The sequence below is a fragment of the Podarcis pityusensis genome (assembly GCF_964106645.2).
Source record: "Podarcis pityusensis genome assembly, chromosome: 4".
Lineage (NCBI taxonomy): Eukaryota > Metazoa > Chordata > Lepidosauria > Squamata > Lacertidae > Podarcis > Podarcis pityusensis.
The window spans coordinates 64,587,463-64,599,889 of NC_138027.1; positions in this window are offsets into that span (position 1 = coordinate 64,587,463).

Genomic DNA, 12,427 nt, shown 5'->3' on the forward strand with positions numbered 1-12,427 from the left:
GGTAGCTGAATGATAAATGGATCCAAGGAATCACTTTATATTTTGAGAGTAATTACCTACTTACTCCCATGTGCCTACAAGTAAAGCAACTTTGAAGTCCATTTGTCAGGTAGCTAGCAAATGTACTCGCAGCCTAGCAAAGGGCTGTGTGACAGCGTCCCGATGATCATTCAGCAAGTTTTGTTTCTCTTTTTTTCTTAGAAAAAGAATAGGAAGAGAGCACACACACTGCCCCCCCCCCATGTCTTAAGTAGTGGGAGATTCAATTGCTTCAACCTAGAACTCAATCTGTGTATCACTGAAACTTGAACTCATTCATTAAATTGCTTGTGGAAGTCTTTGCACTGAAATGTGTTTGAAGAGACTGTGGCCACACTGAGAATTGGGCATGCTCAGAAGAGTCTGCAGATTTGGGGCAATGACAACTTGGAATTTTTGATGAAGCGTGACACCTTGAATTGTTGACGAAATCTTGCAGTCAACATCTGCAAACCGAATCTGCGCAATTTATATCCCCTATTTTGTGAAATGGTAACAGCCTCGTTAAAAATAAGAATTTATTGACCAAATTGTATAACGTCACACCACCAATCAATTCAATGAAAGCTGAAGGCAAGGTTAAAAAAATTCAGCACCCATTGATGCATTTTTATATTCAATAAAATGTTTTACTTAGTTAATTAAGCCAAAGCAATCACAAAAAGATGGACTAACATGTATGCCATTCTCTTATCCCTAAGCAATTCTGGAACTTTCTGAGGAAATGGTCTGGTGAAAGCCTAAGAACAAATTTTATGTGCTTGTGGACAAGGTGCTTGGATAGGTCAAGTCGACCACTTGCGCTCTGGACACTTGTCCCCCTTGGCTGATAAAAGCTAGCAGGCAGGGGAGAGTTGGCTGGACCAGGCAGGTGATTAATGCCTCCTTGCAATATAAGGTTGTCCCTGCCTGCTTGAATGAGGTTGGGTAAGGTCTGTCTATCCAGCTATGTTTAACTGTTGATTTTTCAAATAAATATTTTCGTAAAATGAATGTTTACCATATTTGGGAAGTCTTGAATACTTTTTAAAAATTGATATGTGAATATAAGATGTCAATATGACGATGTATGTCTGCGTTTGGACTGGCACAACCAAATTCGTTCATAAAAAATGGATAAATGCAATTTGAAAAGCCTTCTGTTGTCATGTTGAATTTTGATCTAGCACTTGCTATCCAGGAGCTCTGGCTTGCTGTAATGCAAAGCATTTACCAAGCCAATTAATATTAGAAAACTCTGGCAAAGTTTCCAGTCAAGGTACTGCAGCAGCATTTGCTTCTTTCGGTTATTTTTAAATTATATATCAGTGAAATTAAATGCATTTCTAAACCCATTACTTGCAGTAATTAATGAATCATGAACTCCTTGAATATGGAATTTTTCTCTAGTGTATTTATCAAAGGACTGCTTCAAACATAAAATATCTGACCCACCCCTCTCAGATCAATATATTTCAGTTGGCTAGGACTGAATGGATCTTTCTGTTTAACACACACGCACACACAAAAGCTGGACAATGATACTGTGTTATTGTGCCTCTTTAAGGCGGATAACACTCGGGTGGAAAATCTTGGAGGGAATAAGTTGGAGCAAGTTTTAGCATTTGCTACATGAAGAAAAGTATTATGGGCAGATCAATTCAGTGGGAGTGCTGCTTTTATACTAAAGTTTGATTTAAAATGGCAATTTAAGTGAGCAATAGTTTGGAGCAGTAATGTTCACATTCATATGATCTACAGGGGAAAATTGGTTCTGGCAGGGTGAGCACCTTATTTCAGTTTCCAAAAGCAATCCGGTGCTAAAGTGGGGTGAAATACTATTAGCCTGAAACTTGAAATATACCCATCATATGCATGATATTGCAGTGTGTGTAGAATGGCTAATCCAGGGCACCATGTTCTGTTCACTATGATACTTGTGTGCAAATTGACTCCCTCTTGCAATGACTGGGAGAGAGCTCCTATTCCTCACAAGAGCTTATCTACAGACTAAAACAGGGGTCAGCAACCTTTTTCAGCCATGGGCCGGTCCACTGTCCCTCAGACCAAGTGGTGGGCTGCACTATATTTTGAAATAAAATATGAACGAATTCCTATGCCCCACAAATAACCCAGAGATGCATTTTAAATAAAAGGACACATTCTACTCATGTAAAAACATGCTGATTCCTGGACCGTCTGCGGGCTCAATTGAGAAGACGATTGGGCTGCATCTGGCCCCCGGGCCTTAGGTTGCCTACTCCTGGACTAAAATGCCCAGGAAACTTCCTGGGCACTGTGCCTATGGCGGCCTTAACACAGCATAAGTGGACAAGACTGGTGCTGTCTCTTCCCAATCTGCATCCTTGAAACACACCCAGCCACAGTCATGGGTTGTGAGAGTTTTTAAAAATCTATCCTCACACCTCTATAGGATGCTGAAGGTGGCTGTAATGGCCATGGAACAGTTCTAAGGGCATTGTGCTGAACTAGAAAGGGACTCTTTGTATTCCTGCTGATATTTGCTGGGTATAATGATTCTGGAAATGCCTTTTAATTCTCCCCAGTAATCTAGTTCAGAGTTATGATTGCAATTTGGAACCAATGATTCTCTAAAGAATCTTAGCTCTTTGTAATTGGACTGATGATTTAGTTCAGTTCCAGCGATTCTGGCAAGACTCTCGTTTCAAAGTGTGGTTCCAAGGCATGAGAGCATAGACAACGAAGACTTGCCTGTAATTTTTATATAGACAGACTCTCACAATTAATCCCTGTCACATAAAGGAATAATATAGCTTATATGTGAGAAAGTGAGTCTTGCTTTTATTGTTTGGCAGAAGAGAAAAGGTTTATACTGAAATATAAAAGGGTCATTCAGCTCTTCATCTTTTTAAAAAAATAGTTGTCAGTTTTGTTTGTTTTTAGTATAAAATGTAAACTGTTGCTTCAGATGTTAGGAGGCTAGCATTCAGTGCTTTGGGTTAAGAGTTCAAATCCAACCTTGAAGACTGTTGAAGTAGATCAGGCACCCCCAACCTTTGGCCCTCCAGATTTTTTGGACTACAATTCCCAGCTAGGGATCATGGGAGTTGTAGGCCAAAACATCTGGAGGGCCACAGGCTGGGGATGCCTGAAGTAGATAGACTACTAGATCAAAGAGATCTGAGTTCACATCCTTTCTCATTGGGTGTTTTTGGGCAAAACACCCTCCCTCCCAACAGTCTACATTATGTTGCAGGTTGCTGTGAGTGCAAGCAACTTTGGGAGGAAGAGTGTGTTGTGTGTGAGATAAATATATAACAGTCCAGCACATAAGCAACAGTTAGATGTTACATCCTTTGATATCACTGGAGAAAATGAACCCCCTTGTGTGCATGTATAGCATTTATATATTGCCTTTCTGCCAAGGCCTCTACCCATCCCCAATAAACTAAAAGCAGCTTCCAACAGTAACACATGCATATAATAAAACCAACTACACAAAATCCATTAAACAACATAAAAAGGTGATCTTGCTATGCCTACAGGCAGACGTATTCCCATTTTGGCTCTGCTTTCTTTTCTTTTTTTATAAAACGATTTTTATTAATTTTACATATAATCACAATACGTAACATTGTATCCTCTTATTAACTGTCTTGGCTCAACCAAGCCTAAACGACTTCCCTCCCTCCCGCCTAATGGTTTACAAAATTAAATTTTGCATTTTTGCATTTCACTTCCTTTCCTATCCTTGTTATATCATTACTTAAGATCTTATATTACTCAACCTGAATAGGTAACTAATTCATCTTGCAAATCTTCAGATAACCCCGCTAGTAATGTTAATTGCTTACAGTTGTCTTTCAAATATAATATAAATTGGTTCCAGTCTTTTTGGAATACTTGATCTCACTGGTTCTGGATTCTTCCCGTCAGTTTCGCCAGTTCTGCAAAGTCCATCATTTTCATCTGCCATTTTGGCCCTGCTTTCATGGCTATCTGGCCAGCAAATTTGAATTTGTTTGAATTTGCCAAGAAGATCAGGACTCCTTAGTTGTGGATCCAACTCCCATTGGCCCCAGTCAGCATGGCTAATGGTCAGGGATGCTGATAATTTTAGTTCTTGACATCTGGAGGGCACCCTGTCCTATCACCTTTAGCTTGAATGTTACACAGCTCATACTGCATGTTATGCCAGTGGCGTAGCGTGGGTTGTCAGCACCCGGGCCAAGGCAAGTAATTTGCGCCCCCTAGCCCATGGATTTGCGCCCCCTAACCCGTGGATTTGCGCCCCTAACCTTAACCCCCAGATGTTGCGGCCGGTGCAGCCGGCCCCCCCTGCACCCCCCACGCTACGCCACTGTGTTATGCTGCACACACTCCCCATCCCTTAAGTCTTCTATTTGAAACACCCCCTGCAAGAGCCCCTGATCAAATAATGCCAATGAAAATTGTTTGCCTCTGAAGCTATTTGCTCCAGGAAGGAAGCAGTTTTGGGTTGCAGTAGCTGCTCCCCCCCCTCCCCCAGTTCAAATACCAGCCAGCTTTAATGGTGAAGTGATTTTTCATCAGATCATGGTGTTCAAGCAAATGCTAGAGAAACTCCTCCCGGGTATGCCACAGTCCCAATCCTCTTTAGGCCCTGTTGCTGCTATAAGTAAGTAGAAACCAGCCAGAAAAGAAAAAAAGAAACGCTAATGTAATGTGAGGTTTGACCGTGAGAGTGCTGCTGCACATGGAAGACTTGAATATATTACCTGATTGTCACAGCAATCTTCGTGGGCCAATTGTAGTCTCAAATGAAGTCGGGTACTTTGCCACTGATTTTACCAAGTCAGATGAGCTTCTTCCTGCATAGCATCCTGTGGCTTAACAAAAATGCCTTCATGGGATGTTAATGCTTTCACTGATTAGGTCACAGTAGTTAGAATAACAGATTGGAATGGGAACGTTTTCAGAAGCCTATGGGCAACCTAATGTTTTCCATTACAGGCAAAGCACGACTCATCTGTTTGTCTTTTAAAGCCCCTTGCCGAGATCCAAATGTTGCTGCTACAGTTCAGCCCTCCTTCTGTGTGAGCTCCAGAGGGAAAGCACCTCTTCTGAATACTATTTTGCTTGTCTGAAAAACCCTGCAGATTTAATTGACTGCATTCAAATTCGATTGACAAATGCACAGGTATCACACTGTCTTTGCCCCCCCCCCAACATGCACCACAAAAAGTCCCAAAATATAAGAAGTCTCTTTTTGGATCAGACAAAAAAGCCTGTCCAGTCTATCATTATTTCAATGGCTAGTCTGATATCTCCCTCACATCATGCTTGGGAAGCCCACAAATATGGCACGATGCAACTGGCTACCTCTTCTTTCAAGTCCCAGCAAACCAGTAGTATCTTAATTTGTAGCTCCTACATTTTTGAAATGTAAAACGTTTTGAAGACACTTGCTCATCCACTGGTTCAACTGTGTTCCTGGTGGCTAACTCTCAGATAGCTTGCTGACAATGTAGTGCCACAGGGATATGATCCCTAGCAGGCTGGTGGATCAAAGTCATTGGCTGCAATCTACATCAAACTCGGCTCCAGATTTAGGGAAGGTGGTTCCCTCACACAGGGTGCTGAGCTAAGAGGGCACAAAATTGAGAAGATCCATAACTGAGATCTATTTGGGGGCTCCAAATTTTTGCCATATTACCAGACCAAAGATTACCAGACTCCACCCCTGATCAAACTCAGGTTTAGATAGTGGCAAGTTACTTGTTGACATCACTGGTACATCATCTCATTTCACCGATAACAAGGGCTGCCATATGTCCAGGATTTCAAAGGCAGAAGTGATGTTCAGCGGGAATTTCCAGAAGGAAAGAGAGCTCAACAATTTTGGCGTGTCTGGGTTTTTACTGGCAACCCTACCCATAACACACATCTCACCCCAGCACTGTGTTTGGGAGAGTATACAAAGTGCTTTTCCTCCCTACAGGACTGTTGAAATGGGAGGCACTTTTCCTACTCCCACTGCTGTAATGGGGATGAAAGGAAAATGTATTCAAAGGTCTCTTTACCTTTGAAGAGCATCACTGCTTCCTCTAGTGCAGCACCGGTGTCAAAAGGCCTTAAAGAGGTGCTGCTCCTTCCTGTTTCCTCCATCTTCTAATAATGGTGCTGTGCCAGGGAAAGAAGGGTATTTTTCAAAGGTAAAAAGACCAAAAGTGGATGGTAGGCCACCCAAAACTGCAGGCCACAGAGTTGCTCCCTTCATTAAATGTTTGTGTTATCATTACCTCTACTATCTCCACCCACGTCATGAACACCAAACCTATAGAGATGAGTGCAACATTTCCAACCCCTTGAATGAAGGAATATATGTGAGAGAGGTTGCAGCAGAGCACAGCGACCCATATGGATTTAGCAAGAAAAGAAATCCAGGAATGAAATATTTCTACTGGGTATAAACATTGCTTATTCATGCTCAGTCCTCAGTTTCGTTTTTAAAAAGGATGGCTTCACAGCTTACCAAAGAAAGATCATGTGTGGATGAGCCAAGTTATAATTTTTTTTGGGGGGGGGGCTGATTTTCTTTTAGAAAACAATTTCCTAAACATTGACTGCAAAGGTTATAGAAAATTGTGCATTTGCGCATTTGTGGTTTCAGTAAAATTGGATGAATCCTGTTTCAGGAGTGACTGGCTTTATTTAGGTTCAAAAACAAAACAGCTGCTGAGAGTCCAGACCCATAATCTTTCCAGCCTATTGCTCAGGAACCCTTAGACAATATCCAAGGCTGTGTGGGATTCATACATCCACAAGCAGCTCCCACACAGCTATGAGACTGATTAAATGACCCAGTGCCATGGGCCTGAGCCAGTCGTGTGGGTTTTCCCCAAGCTTTGTACCAAACTCTACTTCTTGTAACCCACCCTCCCTCCCTCCCTCCATTTCCCTATGTCCCTCCCTTTCTTTGATTTAATATAGCAACCTGCTCCTGGTTCTGTATGGAGTAAAATTGATCCATATAATTTGAGTTTCATGGGTAAATTATTAATTATCACGATGTAAATTTTGAGTTGGCCTTCGGCTATTTTCTCTAAATATGCTCCGTGCTCGCATACAAGGTTGAATAAACCTGCACGGCTCTCTCCAGCTGTCTTGGCAAAAGTATTACCTGTGGAAGCCAATGAACCATTTATTATACATTACTCTTACTGTGCCCACAGTGAGACCTCTTAAAATGTAGCTGAGGAGAGATTAAGAATATACTTATTAAATTACGCTGCTGTGGTATTATTATAAATGAAATTATATTGTGCTAAATGATGTGGGCTGTTTGTTTTTTTGAAAATGGGTAATCTAAAAATAAAAAGACGGCGGGATGCCAGCCGTTTTCATTCTGTCGCTTGCTTAAAACTGGAAGGAGTCGATGCCGTTCTTGACAATCTGCTTTGAGTTTTATTCTCGTCTTCTGCTTCAGAAGAGCTCTTCTGCATCAGAAGCAGCTCTGGTCTGTGTTTTATGCTAGCCAGCCAGGTTCATTGGTAGTGGTGGATGGTGGGGTGAGGTGAAGAAGTCATTGCCAAACTTCCTTGCCACTGAGTTGCTGCTTCTTACTGGGCACAAGAGGGGTAAGGGTTTGCACCCTGCTGATCTCACTGCCATCTCACCCATCCCAGCATACAGCAGTGACTCATTGCTACTGTTCAGTGATGTAGTGGAGGGGAACATAAAGGTAAAGGGACCCCTGACCATTAGGTCCAGTCGTGACCGACTCTGGGCTTGCAGCGCTCATCTCGCTTTATTGGCCAAGGGAGCTTCCAGGTACAGCTTCCAGGTCATGTGGCCAGCATGACTAAGCCGCTTCTGGAGAACCAGAGCAGCACACGGAAACGCCGTTTACCTTCCTGCCGGAGTGGTACCTATTTATCTACTTGCACTTTGATGTACTTTCGAACTGCTAGGTTGGCAGGAGCAGGGACCGAGCAACGGGAGCTCACCCCGTCGTGGGGATTCAAACCACCGACCTTCTGATCGACAAGCCCTAGGCTTTGTGGTTTAACCCACAGCGCCATCTGCATCCCTTGGAGGGGAACATATTTTATTCCAAAGATCAATTACTTCAGATTTGAGATCTTTCAGAACACTTTGGCAAATACCATCTGGCCCTGGTTACTTGCTATTTTTACTTTAATCAAAAAGTTCCAAAACTTCTTTTGTCACATCCGCACAATTTAGCTTTGCAAAAGTATGTCACCATTGTTATATTTGAATAAAAATAAGCATTCCAAAAATTGACAATTGCAGGTAATCAATTTTCTGCCCCCTTTAAACCCCAGTAGTTGCAGAACCTTTGCCATATGTATAGTTTTTCACATTCTCATGCACACTTCCGTCTGTGTCCCTTGCGTGTGTTTTCCATTTATTTGCCACCTCCATCTAGGTGCTCATTGCTAATTAATTCCCGACTGTCCTGCAGAATTACATCCTCAGCATATCCATAAGAAATCTTAATGAGGACGCAGGTAGTAAATTCATAAGAAACATTTTGTCTAATAAACCCATTCCCTCCCAAGAAGGCAGATATATATATAAATTAAACACATCCCTATGACATATCAGGGTACGCCAAATCCAATCCACTGCTATGCTGGAAGGATGCCACCAGTCCAAGAGGCAAAAAGCAGGATTTTGGTGTAGTGGTAGTTCTGTATAAGACGTCAGCCCCATCACTGGTGATGGTATAAGGAAATAGATGGTCAGAGCTGCTTTTTTTCCCCCTAGAAAGAGGTGCCAGAACTCACCTCCCTTGTTCTCTTATAATGGCAATGGCACCCACCTGAGAGGTGTCGGAACTGAGTTCTGGCAAGTTCTGGCTGGGAAAAAAGCCTGGGGGTTGTACAAATAAAAGGACACCCATTTGAGTCAATGAATCTCGAGCTAACTGCCTCCCAACCTCCCTGCCATATCATAGGGTAGGAGTCCAACTAACTGAAGAACCAATGATGCTCAGCATGAGAAGCCGTTAAGAGCCAACAAGGGAACACCAATGCCATATAAACAAGCTGTGCATCATTCCTGTGTATCTGTAGTCTTTGAAACACATTCTAAAGGAGCAACATAGAAAAAATCAGGCGATTGCCACAAAACTGAACATGCTCTTTGTACACTAGGGAAATCCCATCTCTAGAATTTTGCTTTGCAGCTGGTTATAGTGCAGCACTGTCTAAGCTATGGTATAACTGCGGCTGGCGTACTTGGACCACAGATCTGCCAAGCCCTACAGTTGCTCCAATTTCCTATTTGACACGAAATGGTTTGATGTAAATGATATGATGACAGAAGAGAAGAAAGAAGGGGAAAGGAAGAGAATTTTAAAATGAATAGCCAAAGACATCAAGAGAAATGACAAGGCATTCATGAGCTATCCCAGGGAATGAGTGAGGAATTTTAAGAAGTTACACAGTCCACTAACTAGACTGGGGGAAGACAGTGGAACAGGAATGACAAAATATCAGGGAAAAAAATGCCAATAAATTATGTATTACTATTGACCTCATTAGCTGAATAATTCATTTGTTGAACAACACCAAACTAAGCTCCAGCTGAAGGAAAATTCAGCAAATAAAAATAGAATCGGTGATGGAACAAGATCAAGTCAAAATCTGACTCCACTAGGGATGTGGGATAAATTTGATTCTGTTTGCACCCTAATGAGAAGCTGCCTAATTCAGACTACTTGAACCAGTAAACGAACCAAAACAAATTAGCCTTCAAAATTCTCACTTCTCTGAATTTTGCAATGTGGTTCTGAAGTCAAACAGTGTGTCATTAGGGATGACAGTGTAAAGATGAATACATTAGTAAAAACAACATACAAGCATAAATTACTGCTTGCAAAAAAATGTGTACATTAGTCAATATTGTATACAAAAATGTGTTTCAATTCACACTAAAATGCTGATGAATTTTCATGAATTTAAATGAATTCCTGCAGAAACATGGAGAATTACAATATGTCCACCCCTAGTCTCCTTTGATCAAAACTTTCTTAGAACCAAGTTTGAGATCCACATGCATTAGTCTGTAGTGTTAGTGTTGCATCATTCCTGTGTATTGGTGGCCTTTGTATCACACTCTAAAGGAGGATTAGACAACTGCAGCAAAATTGAACATGTTCTTTCAATTTAGAGGTTAATGGGGGGAAGGTTGATCCTAGAACTGTGCTTTATGGATAAGAGTAGTACAGCACTGTCCAAGATTGAAAGGTCAGAAAAAGAGGGTGCCTGACACAAATTGCAGGACGTGGCCACATCTAGAATGGATGCCCCCAAAGTGTCCTGAAAACATTCAAGTATGAGCTGGTAACAGCTCATTTTCAGACATGTAAGAAGAATATGTGAGGGCTAAGGATGGGGGAGGAATCCATCACACTTTGATTCCAAAATGGACTCACCTGATTCAGTCCTAGAGAATTATGACCTGCAGTGTGTGTGTGTGTGTGTGTGTGTGTGTATGTATATATATATATATAATCTATAGCCTTTAAAAGTTGCCCACCTAGTCACCCCCAGACTGAAGTGGCTAGTGCATGGGGTCCTTGCTACTGCATGCTTTGTATTGGTGCTTTAAAATATATAAAATTTAAAATGAGATGCTAGTAAGCATCTGTTGATAAGAACATAGGAGTCTGCTGAATCAGCATCCTGTTCTTATAGTGCTCAGAACCATCACCACCATTACAAAGGGATTCCATATTCCTAAGGACCTATTTATGGGTTTCCCTCATCCTCTAATGCTATTGTTCCCTATATTAACTCAGCCATTCATTGCATCCCATAGGAAGAAATCACTTTGTGGCAATGTGAAGGAATGTGGCCAGTGTGGGGAAATTTCAGCAGAGCACCCCTGCAGGAGCTTTGGCACAACCCCACTTTTCCACCAAAGCTTACTGAAGACACACAGAAAGTCTTCTCCCAGCTCAAACAAACTCTTATGAGGGTATACAATCTTTATATAACCAGGTCCAAAGTCAAATGGAGCTCTGTAAGTTATAACATGTCCCCCACATTCCACTTTAAACTGGGGTAGGCACACATTTTGGGACATGGGTGGCGCTGTGGGTTAAACCACAGAGCCTAGGACTTGCCGATCAGAAGGTCGGCGGTTCGAATCCCCACGATGGGGTGAGCTCCTGTTGCTTGGTCCCTGCTCCTGCCAACCTAGCAGTTCGAAAGCACGTCAAAGTGCAAGTAGATAAATAGGTACCACTCCGGCGGGAAGGTAAACGGCGTTTCCGTGCACTGCTCTGGTTCACCAGAAGCGGCTTAGTCATGCTGGCCACATGACCCGGAAGCTGTACGCCGGCTCCCTCGGCCAATAAAGCAAGATGAGCGCCGCAACCCCAGAGTCGGTCACAACTGAACCTAATGGTCAGGGGTCCCTTTACCTTTACCTTTAGGCACACATTTAAAGACAAGGGTCTGTCCTGGTCACATCTAATTTGGCTCTGGAATGATTGAATTGTCACCCTCTATTGAGGCCTAGATGGGGCTGTGAATGCTCACCCCCTTGACTAATTAGACACCCTTTCTTTAGCCCCCTCCTGCTGGAATAGGGCGGTGGCTGATGCAAAGGCTTTCCTGTTTGTCCAGAAGGGAGGATTCTCCACTTAAGTTGTCAGCAGAAACTTGCGATTCATGTAGAATATACCAAGTGGCTTACCTGCAAAGAAGGCAGAGCGTATCCAGAGAAAACTCAGGGGTCAAGACCTCTCTTGTGAAGCTCATGCAATGCCCACCCTAATCCTGAGGTTTGGCTGGGCACTGATTTAATCCAGAGCTCTTCCACTATTGATAGCTTTGAAGAGATGCTTCTAAAAACTAAAGAAAACCCCAAAGCAGCCTTTAAATCTGACTGCTGTGCTCTTACTTTACAGCAGAGTCAGAAACATTGTTTAAGCAGTAGATCTCTTAGTCATGGGATTGTTGCAAAACTTGCACGCTGCCAATTGGCGAATTGCAATTTTGTAGCTTTTGGGCAAAGATTTGTCCTTTGAGCTCTGACGAAGTGCATTTTGAATGCCTGCTTGTGTCTCGTTTCACAAACTGCGCCTGCTTGGTTGTCTCCTTGAATGGCAGCCTTTGAGAGATTAGTCTTGCTTCTTTCCTGTTTTGCTACGATTCATCACTTGCAAATCTGCTGCTACCGAAATTAAGGATTGGCAGGCAACCCTGCGGAACTGTTTGTGCTATGCTTTATTTACCAAGAACAAATAATCTCTGCAAGATACCAGCTTCTCGGGCTTCTTATGGAAAACATATCCTAAAAATAGAGTTGATTACTTACAAATGGACAAATTTGCCAACTCTGCCTCTTTGGGTGCAGAGGATCCCAGCAATTGCTTTTGGTTCCAGAATGGGGATGGAATGGCCTGTTG